We start from the raw sequence: 16,416 nt of genomic DNA, 5'->3' as shown, positions 1-16,416 counted from the left end.
GTATGATAGTGCTTTAAAGGTACATTGTGGATGGGAATATAGCTACAGTGTTGTATTCCAAAACTGAAGAACCTCACCTTCTATTTGAGGTTCATTGCAGTCCTGCTTGTGATCTATGCCAGGCATGCAGATCCATTATTGGACACAGATGTTTGCTTTGTCTCCTTGCAGGACTTGATGCTTCACGATAGCATTTCCATGCACAAAATCAGACTTCACTCTGCATCATACTCAGTTCTTCAATTGAACGATACAACACATTGTTCAGAAAGAAACCAGATTTATTTGATGAATATAAACGAGCTGATCAACACCAAGCACTTCTCATACACATGATAACAATGTTATGAATTCTAAATACCTTGGTACTTTACACTTCTACGAGACATTAAAATTACAATGACTGTTCTAAAACATGCCCACTGGTAATTTCTAAGGATTCCTTAGTTTCATATCAATGTCCTTAATCACATGTCAAGATCACAATCCAGAACATGCCACTCACTTGGAGAAAATTATTACAAGAAGCACTATCAAATGAGGGTCAAAGGTAAATAGGGAATGCTGACCCATTGTTGCAGAACATCACATTCAAACAATCACTCTACACCAAAGGAAAATGCAGGTATAGGTTGTGACACATCTGAAATCTTTTCATAAACACTGTTTAAAAAGGAAATTGAAACCCACTTTCAAATGAAAGTCAATGTGCATTTACGTGCATACTGGATACACAAAATTCATTTAAATACAAAATTCATTCTGTACATTTAAATGAAAGAATGTGCAGTACAAGTTTGATCCCACAGTAAAATAATACTCATCTTAAATGTTAACCAAAAGGCTTGTTTGACTTTTTTTACATTTCATGGGGGAAGAAATCTACCAAACATTGCTCGAATAAAATGTTTGCCCAACATCACAGTGTTTATTGTAAACCCCGAGATTCTATTTTAGTGTATGAAAAGATTCCCCCGCCAAACATCATAGTATATATCATGTGAAATGGGAAAAAGCAATGTTAGACAAAATTTTCTTCTGTAGAGGCTAAGTCTTAGGCTTTGATAAAAGTCAGGTTCAATGCGCTTACCAACATGAAAGGAGCAAAAATAAAACAAAAATGCCCCCAAAATAATATCTGTGACAAAATTGGCACATACATATAAATATCTAACTATACAGTTTTGTTTTTAAGGACCCTATGTTTCCCTAGTTTATTTCCTACTTCAAGTATTCAGTTGCAGAATTAAGGTAAAGACCTGACTGTAAGAGACACAGAAGGCACAATCTTCCGCAAAGCTCTCTTGCACAAGCCCCGTTGGAAAGAATGGGAGCTCTGCAACAGCTCATGTCCTAGTCTTCCTCCTTTCAGTTCAATGGAGATTGTGCAAAAGAACATCCCAGTGGACTGTGCCCAGACAGCCATCCCTTACTAGGACAACAACTTTGTCAAAAGTAACACGTTTTGTTGTCCAAGTTCACAAGTGCAACATTTGTCATATGTGCTAAAGAAACTCCCAGGAGCTTTCCATTTTAAAATGAACAAACAAACAAACAAACAAACCCAAGGTTCAAAACCCCATTGAAAGTCAAAGGACAAACTTTTAAAATATAAATGAATATGGATAATCTATGCTATACATATTTATACAGATTTATTAGTCCATGTATGGAATTGAATTAACATTGAGCAGAAATTCTGCTTGCATTCACTGGCTCTTCAATTTCATCGAGAACGATGGTGCAACCAACTAATAAATTACTCTTTTTCTAGGCAAATAATAATTTCCAGGGGGTTCATATGTATGGCTCATACTGGATGATCAAGATTAATTGCACCAACCATTCAAAAATAATGACATATTTCTAAATTAAGTGCAAGATTTTATGAATATCCTGTTCAAAAACTGTTTTTTCCACAGCAGCAAAGAAAGAAAGAAAGAAAGTACCAAGAATTAAGGCCACACATGTTTAATTTTTATGGGGGAGGGCCAATCCACCTAGCATTTCTGCTCCACGACATCCATTCATTTCAACAAAGCCCAGCTCACATCTTATTAAAATGAATGGAGGTTTCATAACAGAAGGTGTCTGGTGGATTGCACATGTTGTTTGCTTCTAAGAAGTGCAGATAAGTCAATATCCACTTACAAGTCTGTAAGTGCCCCTCTCACTGACAAAAAGATATGCCAGTCACAGGACTGAGCTCTTGTTATGAGCACGTATGCCAGATGGAACGAAAATGCTCACTAAGGGAAGACCCTTACTTTGGGGAAACAGCAGATAGTTCAACATCAATAATAGTCTGTCACTACACATAATAGCTCCAGGGCTCTCCCCCCACACCTGTCTATTCCCCTGGCATGTGTTTTTAACATGTTCACATTTATTATATTTTGCTGGATGACAGAGATAATTTTCAATTATCTACTCATTCATCGATACTTCTTTGTTTAACATCTAAAATACATTATAAACCATGGTACGTATTGTTTCCCTGTTCAGAAAACAATGAGGAAGGGTCCCTTCCCGTAAAGGAGACCCAATGCATATATTTAATAATCACAACATTCTTTTGAATTAGAAAAAAAATCAAGAGTCCCAGCTTTTATATTAAATACTGTTGTGCATCTGGATGATAAAAGTTTGATGCATCTTCATAGACGCTCGTATACAAGTGTAGATTCTTGCGTCAAGCTTTTATCTTCCAGACATACATCAACCACTGTATACAAATAATTGCTAATCGTTTTAGGCTGCAGTCCTACACAGTTACCTGGGAGTAAGCCCCATTGAGCTCTATGGGACTTACTTCTGACTAGATATGTATAGGATCGCACTGTTAGATGCCCCATGCATTGTCAGAGACACACACCATATTTTCATACGCCAACAGATATTAGTAGTAAAAATTGATTTCATTTCCAACCTGGCCCAGAGCTTAATATTGGTTGCATTATCAAAATGGCTTGAGTAACAGTAAAGAAACAGAGGAGGGCAAAGACTTTGTTTTTATTACCCTGAAAAGCCCACGTTACTGGGGGTATGACTAATGCCGACACCATTATGAAACAGCTTGCTAGTCCCTGTAATAATCTAGTGCTTTAGAAGTGATACTTTAGAAGAAACTAATCAGAAACAGCAGACAACGATACTGCAGCTAATGGAACCTCAACTACAGATTAAAATTAATACAAATCTGTCAAATTAAAGATCCCACTTTAATTAACTTCATTTAGTAATGTTCAGAACAGATGGTAACTCAGTTTTCTTTTTAAAAAAAATATTTCTGGAATAATTCCTACGACCCCGTTAAAGGAAATGAAGTTCTTCTAATTCCCAATCAAGTCCCCTGAATTGTTTTCCAAAGTATCTGACTTCGTAACGTATTACAAGAAATAATGGAGAAGGACACCCGTTTGTGCAGCTTATTGTTTGATGGCAACCTTCATGTGCCCCGCCCACTTCTGTGATCTTTTGGGGGGTGGAGCTCCGAGAGTGGCGACTGCATTCAGATCCCCACTGCAGCAAATCATCCTCTTCTCTCTCGTCTCTCATTGTCCTGCAGTGCTGCCTTGCGTTTGCTTCTTTCTCCAGCTCCTCTTGATAACTGCAGCAAAACAAGAAGCCATCCAAAATGGTGAGCTCACATAGTTTCTGGAGACACAGTAGGACCCAGTTCAGGTCAGCAAAGGCTTCCTGCAGCCACACTTTCATTTCACTTTTTATTGTATTGTTTCTGTTTGGTCAGATGCCATCTTGAGTAGTTTTAGAGAAAGGTAGATGATTAAACAGACAAAAGGAATATTTCACCATTCTAACTGTGGAGGCTCCTGATCTATAGTTATCTGCAATGGAGATGCATATAGAGGGGTAGTCTGCTTTTTCATGAAGAACCTGAAGTGGGTCACATTATCCCTTCTACCAGCAAACTGGAGCTATCTCAGTAGGAAGGCTAGGTTTCGGGTACTGGGTTGCAGCCAACAAAAATAATGCATGAGCAGTATGATTTCCACTCATGCAATGGAACTTACTCTCCCTCTCCTTCCTCCCAATACAGCCTGTAAGGTAAATGGACCCCTGACCATTAGGTCCAGTCATGGCCGACCCTGGCGTTGCGGCGCTCATCTCACTTTATTGGCCGAGGGAGCCAGCGCACAGCTTCCGGGTCATGTGGCCAGTATGACTAAGCCGCTTCTGGCGAAACGCCATTTACCTTCCCGCTGGAGCAATACCTATTTATCTACTTGCACTTTGACGGGCTTTCGAACTGCTAGGTTGGCAGGAGCAGGGACCGAGCAAGGGGAGCTCACCCCGTCGTGGGGATTTGAACCGCTGATCTTCTGATTGGCGAGTCCTAGGCTCTGTGGTTTAACCCACAGTGCCACCCGCATCCCTAATATAGCCTATACACCCCCTCAAAAAACAAAACAAAAACCCAACACCCCTGCTCTGGGGGGTTCCTACAACCCCTGGAGGAGGAGGAAAGGAAGCTCCATTGAATGAGCAGAAGTCATTCTACTTGTCGAATATTCTTGGGATTCAGCCCATGTAATAATAATAATAATAGTAATAATAATAATAATAATAATAATAATAATAATAATAATAATAATAATTTTATTTATACCACGCCCTTCCCGGTTCAGAAAACTGGGCTCAGGGCAGCTAACAACAAATTTAAAACACTTAATTGTGATACAACAAAAAACAGCACAAAATACAGTATAAAAGAGTGAATAACAATAAATTCAAAGTTCTAAAATCAATTTAGGGGGAAATCCATCCAATAAACATTAGATGATCACCAGGGCTAGCTGGCTAAATTAGTCCTATTTGGGCCAGCAAGGAGGCCAGGGGAGAATTAGCTGTGGGATCCCAGAGCGGGTAATCTTCATAAAAAGGGGAGGGGGAGGGGAGGAAGGGGAATAAAAGATCAGGCTAAATTCAAATTGAAAGCGGTATAGGAAAGCTGATGTAGTAAAGCATCAGTACCCAGAACTGTAAACATTTATACCTCCAGTTGAATACAGGGGTGAAGACAGTGTAAGGGGCACCACTCACCACCTGTCATGATATTCTGCCCCAGCTGCAGCCTCCAAACCAGTCATAAGAGAAGCTCCACACAGAAGGTACTAAAATAGCCTCAGTTGTCACTCAGTGCATGAGTCACAGTGGCTAAGCTATCCTTGTCCAGCAAAGGCACAGTTGAAGACTTGTGCTCTTGGCCATGGAGACCACATCTATAGATATAGCTTTAGAGATTGATACAGTTCTATCAAGGGCTATGTACAAACCATACATTTAAAGCACATTTCTTCTTCAAAGACACCTTGGTTCAGTATTGTACTACCTATGCCAATAACTATTGTAGACTCCACAGCCTTTCCCCAAAGATAAGTGACATAAATTAGAAATCTGGATCCTAACCAATTGCAGCAAAATGTAAAATCAAGGTATAGTCTTTCCCTCTTTATTCTAAAAACAATATGGATTATTTCAGTACTGGAAATAGTCTTATTTAGAATGCTTTTTTCCTTCCATCACACAGGAAAAAAATAAAAATGAATGCTTCACAGTTTATTAGCACGTTAAAAGTAAGTCTGCGGTTCAGACATTATCCATAGAATTACCTAACAGTATCCGTATGCTGTTATAAAATGCATTTCCAATATGTCTGTGAATAGTACAACAGTGAGCATAACATGCTTCTGTCTGTAGTTTTTAATAAATGATGTGTCTGAAAAGATTATTTTAAAAGTTTTTCTTTGACCTAAAAATACACATGTGACAACATACAAGGACAATTTACATCGGGTTACATAATATAGAGATGATGTACAAGTGGTACCTCGGGTTACAAACTTAATTTGTTCTGGAGGTCCATTCTTAACCTGAAACCGTTCTTAACCTGAGGCGTGCTATCACTAATGGGGTCCCGCTGCCACCGCGCAATTTCTGTTTTCATCCTGGGGAAAAGTTCTCAACCCAAGGTACTACTGCCAGGTTAGCTGAGTTTGTAACCCGAAGCGTTTGTAACCCGAGGTACCACTGTATAACCTTTCAAGTTGCTAGCCCTGGTGTGTGTGTGTGTGTGTGTGTGTGTGTGTGTGTGTGTGTTTTTAAATGGAATGAATTCTCAGAAACAAAACTATTTGGGACTATGCATCCAGGCCAAGAGTCATAGAAACTTGGAGCTGGTATAGTCCTATCTCTCCTGTTGGCACTCAATGTGCTAACCCTACAACCTAAGCAATTGCCACTAATATGTCCCAATATTTCATACTTCGCACATCTAAATCCTTGGCATTATTCCAATTCTGTTAAATCTGTAAAAGCCTGCAAAACTAAAACATTACAACAGCTGCAACAACAATAACAGTATTTGAATTACATGTACTTTTAAGTAATTAGCTCGGGTTATTCTCAAGCAGAATTATTGGTTTATCATCTATACTGGAGAAGTAAACTGCAAACAGTTTAACACTTTTGGGGCCTGATCCAAAACCTTTTCATGTTAATGGAGAGATTCCCATTGACTTCATTACAAGTTCGGATCCAACTCTGGCACAAGAAGAAGTGATTTCTACAGAGTTGGAAAGTTTGGGAGTTCCTGAAGTAGATCAAGTTACTAGTTCTGGCACATAAAACCTTTGCAAACTTTTTATGAAAACTGTAAGTCAAAGCACACTTTGCATTTTGCAAACTACATAGTTACCATTCTTTGGGCACCAAGGATTACTCCAATAGATATATATACACAGGAAGCACCCATGTGAATTAACAAGAAGCACATGTTCCAACTATAAGAACAATCTATGACCCCTTCCCCCCTCCCCTTTGAACCAGGTTGGGAGCTGAATAAAACAAGTTTGCAATTTCCCAATGTTTTTGATGTTTTACAAGCTGAAGCATCCCTTCACACTCACTGAGGCTGCTGAAACAAACATTCTGCTCAAATAAAGGAATGAGGATGAGCAATAAAATGCAGAAGGCAGATTTGTTATTTAGCTGTCCCTTCAGACTTCAGCAAACAATATCAAAATACTTGAATGGACTTCTTCTCTATCGGCTGATCCACTCATCAAGAAATTGCACACATTTCTGCAAAAAGAGAAACAGAGAAGTGCAAGAGGGGGGAAGAAGAATCTTGCTTTCCAACACCTGCTAGAGCTGAATGCAGTTTGCATCTTTCTCTCCGGTTACTGTATATGTAGAACACACAACGCTGACACATTCCAGTCATAAACAAACCACCTACTCATACATTGATTTCAGGGGAACCTATTTTCCTAGTAAGTAGCTTAGGGTGACATTATGAGGGAAATATCCGTTCACAAGGTACCACTGCCAGTACTCCTCTCTCTCGCCCTTAGTGCGCAGCTAGAAACGTGGCAACCTGTATGACATTGCTGTAGAAATTGCACCATTGCTGGATGAGGCTGATGGGAGTCCACACCATCTGAAGGGTCATCGATCCCCCCCCCCCCTGGCTGTACAGAGAAAGACTGTATGACAGGGCTCAGGGTTTCTAGCACCAGGACCACATATTTCTATGTATGGGCAATGGCACTCTTCCATAGGCTGGAATTCTGGATTAGGCCCCAAACCTGTGTGCATAAGCACACCTGAGGCTCTAAAACAGATTTCCACGCGGAAGCGCAAAGAATGACCCCGTTCTAAAGCTGAGCACAGCACACCTTCAGGAGACGTTGGTGAAAGCGACTGACACTCAGCACCAGCACTGCGGAGTAAATATTGCATGTTGGGCACAGAAGGATGTAAAAGGGTCCTATAGTTTGCGACTGTTCTTCAGATTGTTTTTCTTTGGAATAAAGACACCTGCTGCCTGACGAACCCACTTGGTACCTCCATCCCTTTCCTTTCCAGAGTGATTTGCAGAAGGACGCTGAGGGATAGGGTAAACACAAACGGGTGAAAGGGGAAACTGTTTAATAACGGTAGTAAAATGCAGGCTATTTTTGACATCTGGGTTAATGTCCATTCTGTTCCAGATGCTTTCCAAATGTTTGCGGCAAGAGAAACTCATTAACAAAATTTTAAAGTGTCCTCTTCTGACATATTACACATGGGGCCCACATAGAAGGCAAACAACTGACGTGGAAGTAAGCGAAAGACTGGGGTAGAGGATAGATTTCTTCATTTGGGCAGTCAAAACTGAATTTAATAAACCAAGAAATGAATGATCCTTTTGTCCGTGCCTGCAGCTCCTTCACTCCTCCCTTCTCAGTGCCCTGGGATTAAACCAGGAAGTCTCTAATTAACCACAGTTTCCCATTTCATATGTACTGGGAAACTATGGTTACCAGCTTTGGAACAAGCCAGAATCATAAACCACATTTGTGGAATGCTCTCCCCAGGGAGGCTCGCCTGGCGCCCTCATTATTCAGTACATCTTTAGGTGCAAGGCAAAAACTTTCCTCTATAATAAGGCCTTTGGCCTTTAACTATCTGTGCCCTTTTTGAAGTGGACGGGATGTTTTTAATGTATTCCTTTTTCTCTTAGCATTAATGTATCTTTGTGGGGGCAGGTTGTCTGACTGTCTGTTTGGTTGTAAGCTGCTTTGGGTGGCCTTGGGCAAGATAAAGCAACTAACCAATTCAGTCAGTAAGTAAGTAAGTAAGTAAGTAAGTAAGTAAGTAAGTAATAATTTTAAAGTTAGTATAAAGCATAGTTCTGCTCAATTGTTCTATAAGTCTTTGTTTTAAGTCTTCTAACTGGTCTTTAAAAAAATTACTATGCCACTGATTGTGATTATTTCATATCATTATATTTATTTTGCGTTTATGACACTGAGAGTTACCCTGGGTGAGCTATGTCCCAAAAGGTGTCCTATAAATAATTTTATCAATATAAACAACGGTTTTATTACTGGGAAATTGATATCTAATTAAGCATTGGGACTATCCAACCACCATTCATACAATATTAGGTTACTTCATTGTCATTTTGTCTTAATATATTTAAATGTGTCACCTGAATTTGCTGTCAGCTCTCTTTACTGAAGAAAGCACATTCATTATTGTGCTTGGAGTGTAAAATCACTGAGTTTGTGTTCTGCATTTTCCCTGGCATAAGAATATGATGACACAAGAACAACAGCTTACTCTTGCCTGAAAGGGGTTCATCCCCACTGCTAATTCTTATATCCCCCTATTATTAGCAGACAATATTTGAAAGGAGTAATGCGCTGATTGCTAAGCATGACTTAGGGCATTTCCACATGGCAGTTCAGTGTGGATTTGAAGCTCCTCATGCCTGCGGGATTTCCCCAGCATCTACATGACATTCTCTCATCTGCACTTTTTTGCCTTTGGATCTGCAAGCTGCTGATCCATACATAAACCAATCTGGGACAAAATCCTACAAGTCTTCACACTTTGCCCAGCTGTGGATGCACTGAAGCACACGTTAGCTTCAAGTGTTTGTGGGCAGCTCTTTGCATGTCTGGTGATGTTTCCTTGGCTGCTTTCTACTGTCTAACCATTGTGAGAGGAACCTTCTCAGAGCCAAAACTTTCAGCGCTGGAGGAAGGGTCTGAAGATTGGAGGCACCTATGCCTCCTTCTGTCTAGCTGTTCTTTGTGACGACAAGACACTCCTTGGCAGGCTGCAGATTTTCCTCCCCATAAAAGTGATCTACTGTGAGAGAGGGGTTGCTCCACAGTGAGCACTCCACGCAGAGCGGATAAACTAGCTCTCTAGGAGGCTGCCTCACTCCTTGGGGTAGGAAGCCCAGCACAAGGCATGCACAAATCTTTATTATTATTTAGTTGTCTTGTGCAAAACTGCTAATGGGAAAAAGAGCTTTTTATAAAAAATAATAACAACATTGACCTACAATGACCTTCTTTGGTTCTGCTTTTGTATGCACATGCACATAACCTGTGTCCGAAAGCCCAAAGAAGGGAAAGGAATGAACAGGTGGTTCATTTTTATTATAATTATCACCATCATTATCCTCTTTCTTTCCTACCCCCCTCCAGTATATTTCTGGAAAGCCACCATCTTCCCCCATCCCTATGCTGAAGGGCACCACCACTCCCTGTATCAGATTGTCCCCCAAATTTGACCTGGAGTTATCTGATGCTTCCTTGCTCTCTTCCTACGCAGCACTGTGATTGGTGGGTGATGCTGGTCCCCCCTTCGCATTCCATTCTCACTGCTGCATCCACCAGGCCCCTCACAGTGTGGTCCGTGTCTCCCAGCTTCTGAAGAGCCTTGCTCCTCCCATCCCAACAGGCAGCTTCAGGTCACCCAACACATGCCTGAAATCCGGCCGCCACACTGTTAACCACCCTCCCACTGTTGCAAGGATTCCTTGCATGTGGCCTAGTAGCCTCTGTGCTTCCTTTCCCCGCTTCCCTATAAAACGCTGTGTGGTAACCCAGCATGTTAGAAATTCTCCGTGAAGCATTCTCTGCAAAGTAGCCAAGCGGTTTGGAAACTACCTATTAACTTCACAGCCCCAGCCCACATTGCAGCATACCTGATTCCCGTGGGACTACTTAAGACATGACCCTGTGGAATGGAGTCCCACCATTCCAGCCAACAATGTCATCATCACTTCGGAGCAGCTGAGGGTAAGGCTTCCCTCAAGAAAACTGCAGTTGCAAACATCATCAGAAATTTGCAACCCAGCTGTGAACACAAGACACAGCATCAGGAGGTTTTCGAAAACCATTACTGGGTTTGCTTTCTGCACAAATCTAAACTGTGATTTCCCTCCCTAATGACAGTGTATGATCTGACGTGACTTAAAGCAGTCTTGGTCCCAACATACAGAGGTTTCCCATTGTGAATGAAGTTTGCTCAAAGTCATAGTTTCGCAAGTGCAAAAACCGCGCAAGCACAACATTTAATCAAAGTTCCGATTTAATAACCAAGGATTCCTCTTCAAGTTGCATGTGTGTTAAAAAGTATCCAGCAAACAGAACTAGCTATGGAAAAAGAATTTTGACCTGCCCCCCCAAAATACAAAATTTCAGCTAACTCGAAATGGAAAAGCAGCAAATACCAAGATGCCAAAGACACCTAAGACACTTGCTGAGTTAAGTGAAAAGGTAAAATCCAGTTTAAATTTATAGCATTCCACTTCCGGAGGCGGCGCGAAACAGCAATGGCGGTCCTCTTCAGTCGCTGAAGAGGGGCTCCGCGGAAAAGGGTCGTGCGCTGCGGCACAGCGACGACCCAGCAAGACAAACCACGGGTAGAGTGAGCCCGTGGCCGTGGGATTCGGCGGGTACCAAGAGCGACCCCGGAAACGTGGAAGGGACCCCGTAAGGGGCTCCGGAACGTGGAGGGGGTAGCGGTGCTGTGAATCCATCGCTCTTTCCGCGGAAGTGAAGCCGCGCGGCTGCTGCTGATGAGCGCTGACCTTTCTTCTATGATCAATCGATTTGAGACTACATACTCGTGAGTAAGAAAATCTGAGACTCTATTTGAACAACAAATTTCTGCAATTTGGCTGAAAACGGGAGACGCTAAAAAGGAAGTCAGTCTTCCGTCCCTGTTTAAAGTACTGAGCAAAGCTTTTTTAAAGTTGAGGCGCTGAAAAGAGTTTAAAAGAAGATGGAATTTACTCTGCAAATTCGGAATTGATAAATTGAAAGTTAAGGAAAAGTTAGAACTGTGTTATAAGTGGACAGAGACTGTGTTATTCCCCTTCATTCTGTGTGGATTACAAAGTTGCAAGACCCAGCTCTCGAGCTGCCTGGACATAAAGTAGCATCAGATTGTGGTGACTGTGCATAGAGATACAAAGTTTTACTGGGCTACTCTGCAAGTTATAAAAAAGGAACCGTTGCACATATTCTGACAAAGAACTCATACTCTCTGCAGTTTAAAGTGAACTTAGAGGGTCCCCCCTTTGTTTTGGATTTTACTTCATTTGGGAACTTATTGGTGGAAAATTCCATCTTTCCTTAACTTTTGGGGAGCTCCCCCTGCTGGATTGTGGAAATATCAGCCTCTGAGAACTGCTGGTTGTTTTGGAACTTTTATGCTTGGATGTTTACCTTCCTTTTGGATTGCTTTTCCCATGGGATTTACAATTTGACCTTGAAGCCTAGACAGCTGTGGAATGAGTGGTGCAGCAAAAACAAGGGCTGGTAAGAAAGCTAAACAGACTGAACTATTGCAATCAACTTTGCCTGTGCAGGCACGTAGATCATCTGTCCCAATTGTGACAGGTCTGCAGGAAGAACAATCTAAACAGCCAGCTCTAGAGGACATGGCTGCAGGAGGGCTTGACCCTGTCTCTAAAGAAATACTGGAGCAATTGGCTGCATTAAACAAGAAGGCCGATGATCAAGCGGTTAAATTAGATCAAGTGACAGCTACAATTAATAAATTGACAGACCAAGTTGCCCAAAACACACAGGCGATAGGTAACATTGAAAAGACTGCGACGGAAAATCGAAGACTAGTCGAAGAAGTGAATACAAAAGCAGACCAAAATAAAAAAAGGATAGAGGAATTAAGAGGGGAAGTAAGACCACTGAGTAGACAGATTACTGAACAACAGGCCTATCTGTCTATGGCAGAACTGAAAAATCGGGAGAGCAACCTTAGGATTAGAAATATCCCAGAACAAGAAAAGGAAGATTTGGCTGGTTTTTTGACAGCAGAAATATCCAAATTCTGGAGTTTGGCAGAAGAGAAGGACTTTAAAATTGTTACCGCCTTTAGATTGGGAAGTGCGGCCAGGAAGGATAAACCAAGAGATTGCTTGATCATTTTGAGATACAAGCAAGAAAAAGATAATATACTCGGCCTACACTTTAAAAATCCATTGGTGGTACAGGGAAAAATAGCAGAAATCTTCAGAGACATACCAAAACAGCTGTTGGATTTAAGAACTACATATAAAGACCTAGCAAGACTACTGAGAAACAACTCAATCCGTTACAGGTGGGAATTCCCGCAAGGACTATCTTTTAACTTGAAAGGGAAGAAGGTTAGAATCAGAACGGCAGAGGAGCAAGATAAGTTTCTAAGTGACTACGGGGAAGACCTTCGAAAAGGAACCGCAGGTGTCTGGGTACTCCCCAAGCCCGACGTAAAAGACCCACCTCCAGACACAGACGACAAGGGAGACAAACCCATTGGCTGACAAACTGATCCAGGATGTCTCTGCAGCTTTTCAGTTGGAATATTCACGGTGCAAATTCCCCTGAAAAAAGGAAAGGAATCTTTCATATATTGAAGAAGGAACAATTAGACGTTATATGTCTACAGGAAACCCATGTAACTAGGCTCCACAGAAGAGTACTAATTAACAAGAGACTAGGCCAAGAATTTATTTCATCAGATAAAGTAAAGAAAAGAGGAATAGTGATATATGCAAAGGAGAGCCTAGCACCAAAATTTGTTTTTAAAGATGAACAAGGAAGAATTTTGGCGATTGAAATACAATCTCAAGGAGAAAAATTCCTGATAGTAGGAATCTACGCACCAAATGATGGGAAATCAGAATTCTACAAGAAGCTGCATGAGATAATGCTGGATTATATTGATTACAACAACATCATTTTGATGGGAGATATGAATGGAGTTGTCTCCACACATATGGATAAGTCACAAAACCAAAACTTGACTAAAGATGGCAGACTACCAAAGACTTTCTTTGAACTTACAGACAATATGGATTTGATTGACATCTGGAGAATAAAGAACCCTCTAGGTAAAGAGGGAACATTCTTTTCTGAGGCCCACCTATCTTGGACACGAATCGACCAAATCTGGGTATCTAGAGGACTGGCACCTAAGACCAAAAAAATAGAGATCTGTCCCAAAACTTGCTCCGACCATAACGCTCTGAAAATGGACTTGAGACTCACACCAACTGGATCCTTTAGATGGAGAATGAATGACTCTTTGTTTAGAGATCAGGAGATTGTAAAGAAGGCCCAAAAAATGATGAAGGATTATTTTGAAATTAATTTGAATACTTCGGTGGAGAAAAAAACAATCTGGGACGCAAGTAAAGCTGTTATGAGAGGGTTTCTGATACAGCAGAATACTATTAGGAAAAAACTCTGGAATGGTAAAAAGGACAAGATTTTGGAGAAGATAAAAGAAGGAGAGAAAAGGTTGAGATTGAACCCAAAATCCAAAGAAGTCTTAAGAGCAATAAAATTCCATCAAGCACAATATGCGAAATTGATAAATCAAGAAGTAGAATGGAAGGTTAAACAGATGAAACAAAGATCATTCGAATCGGCAAACAAATGTGGGAAACTATTGTCATGGCAGCTGAAAAAGAGACAGAAATTGAACTTTGTTACCAACCTAGAGGTTGATGGTGAATGTATTCAGAAACCTGAAGAAATCAGAAAGTGTTTCCAGAGATATTTCAAAAAACTGTTTACACAAGGTCATCAAGAAGAGAACGAGATAAATGAATTCTTAAAAAGCTATGGCCTGCAAAAATTGACTCAAGATAAACAAATAACCCTGAACTATAAAATAACAGAACAAGAAATCGAAAGCGCCATTCAGAATATGCAAGTAGGTAAATCTCCGGGCCCAGATGGTCTTACCTCCAAATACTATAAGACATTGAAGGAATACCTGATCCATCCATTGTTGGAGGTATGCAACCAAATTATGGAAGGGAAGGGAGCACCAGAATCGTGGAAAGAGGCATTCATCATGTTGATACCAAAATCAGAATCTGAAAAGACTCAACTTAAGAATTATCGCCCTATCTCACTCCTAAATGTGGATTATAAAATTTTTGCTGATATTTTGGCAAATAGATTGAAAAAAGTTTTAAACGAAGTAATTCACAAGGATCAAGCAGGCTTTCTCCCTGGCAGGCATTTGTCAGACAACACTAGAAACATCGTGGATGTTTTGGAACTATTACAGACAAATTTAAATACAAAAGCAGCTTTAATATTTATCGACGCGGAGAAGGCCTTTGACAATATATCTTGGAAATTTATGAAGAAAAATTTAGAAGGGATGGGAGTGGGAAGGGTGTTTCAAAATGGTATTGAAGCAATTTATTCAGACCAAAAAGCTAAATTGATAGTAAACAATGTGGTGACAGAAGAGTTTAAGATTGAAAAAGGAACACGACAGGGGTGCCCCCTATCACCCTTGCTATTTATTTCGGTCCTGGAGGTCCTGCTGAACTTGATTAGAAAGGACCAGCAGGTAGAAGGAATACAGGTCGGAGAAAAACAATATAAATTGAAGGCCTTTGCGGATGATTTGGTATTGACATTACAGGAGCCAGTGCCTAGTACAAAAAGAGCTTTGGAATTAATTTCTGAGTTTGGTCGGGTGGCGGGATTCAAGTTAAATAAACAAAAAACTAAGGTATTGGTAAAAAACTTGACACCTTCAGAAATAGATGGGTTTCAGAAGGAAACTGAATTGAACGTGACAAAAAAAGTGAGATACCTGGGGGTTAATCTGACTGGGAAAAATTTGAACTTGTTCAAAGACAACTATGAAAAGTGTTGGTCTGAAATTAAAAAAGATTTAGATACTTGGTCAAGATTGAAACTTTCCTTGTTGGGAAGAATTGCAGCAGTTAAGATGAATGTATTGCCAAGAATGCTGTTTCTGTTTCAGGCCCTCCAAATCGTGGACAGAGTGGAGTGTTTTGGAAAGTGGCAGAGGGACATTACCAAGTTTGTCTGGCAGGGCAAAAAGCCCCGAATAAAATTTAAAATATTAACGGATGCAAAGGAAAGAGGGGGATTTGCCCTGCCGGACTTAAGGTTGTACTATGAAGCCGCATCCTTCTGCTGGATGAAAGATTGGTTTTTGTTAGAAAACACGGATGTCCTTGATTTGGAAGGGTTTAATAACGCTTTTGGGTGGCATGCATATTTGTGGTACGACAAGGTAAAGGTTCATAAACTATTTAAAAACCACATTGTAAGGAAATCGTTGTTTAATGTCTGGACTAAATATAAGGACTTATTCGAAAATAAGACTCCGAGGTGGCTATCACCGATGGAGGCTAAGGCCATAAAAATACTTAATATGGGGGGTGGCTGGGCAAAATATTGTGAATTAATAGAAAGAGTGGGTGATACTTGGAGGTTGCAGAGTTTTGAAAAATTGAAAGGAAGTGTGCGAGACTGGTTCCATTATGCCCAAATTTTAGAGATCTTTAAAAAAGATAAAAAAATTGGCTTCCAGGTGGAAAAATCAAAACTAGAGTCAGAACTACTTGAACCTAAGACGAAAGTGCTTTCAAGAATGTACAACTTGTTGCTTAAATGGAACACCCAAGACGAATTAGTTAAATCAGCCATGATAAAATGGGCACAAGATATTGGATACAACATTATGTTTGAAGACTGGGAAAGGTTATGGACCACCGGCATGAAATTTACGGCATGTAGTGCCTTAAAAGAAAATATTATGAAA

General features: G+C 40.5%; 1 protein-coding gene across 12 annotated transcripts in view; it reads right to left on the bottom strand.

The window, feature by feature from the left end:
- Positions 1-263: 263 nt before the first annotated feature.
- Positions 264-16,416, bottom strand: part of ERC2 (ELKS/RAB6-interacting/CAST family member 2) — a 521,838-nt gene continuing 505,685 nt past the window's right edge. For all 12 annotated transcript variants that reach the window (XM_083420965.1, XM_083420973.1, XM_083420963.1 and 9 more), the window contains one exon: positions 264-3,610. The gene's annotated coding sequence lies outside the window, so the exon portion shown is untranslated. The remainder of the gene's footprint in view (positions 3,611-16,416) is intronic.

Source organism: Podarcis tiliguerta, assembly GCF_965153285.1.
Source record: "Podarcis tiliguerta genome assembly, chromosome: 2".
NCBI classification, from domain to species: Eukaryota; Metazoa; Chordata; class Lepidosauria; order Squamata; family Lacertidae; genus Podarcis; species Podarcis tiliguerta.
This window is presented reverse-complemented; position numbering and strand designations above follow the sequence as displayed.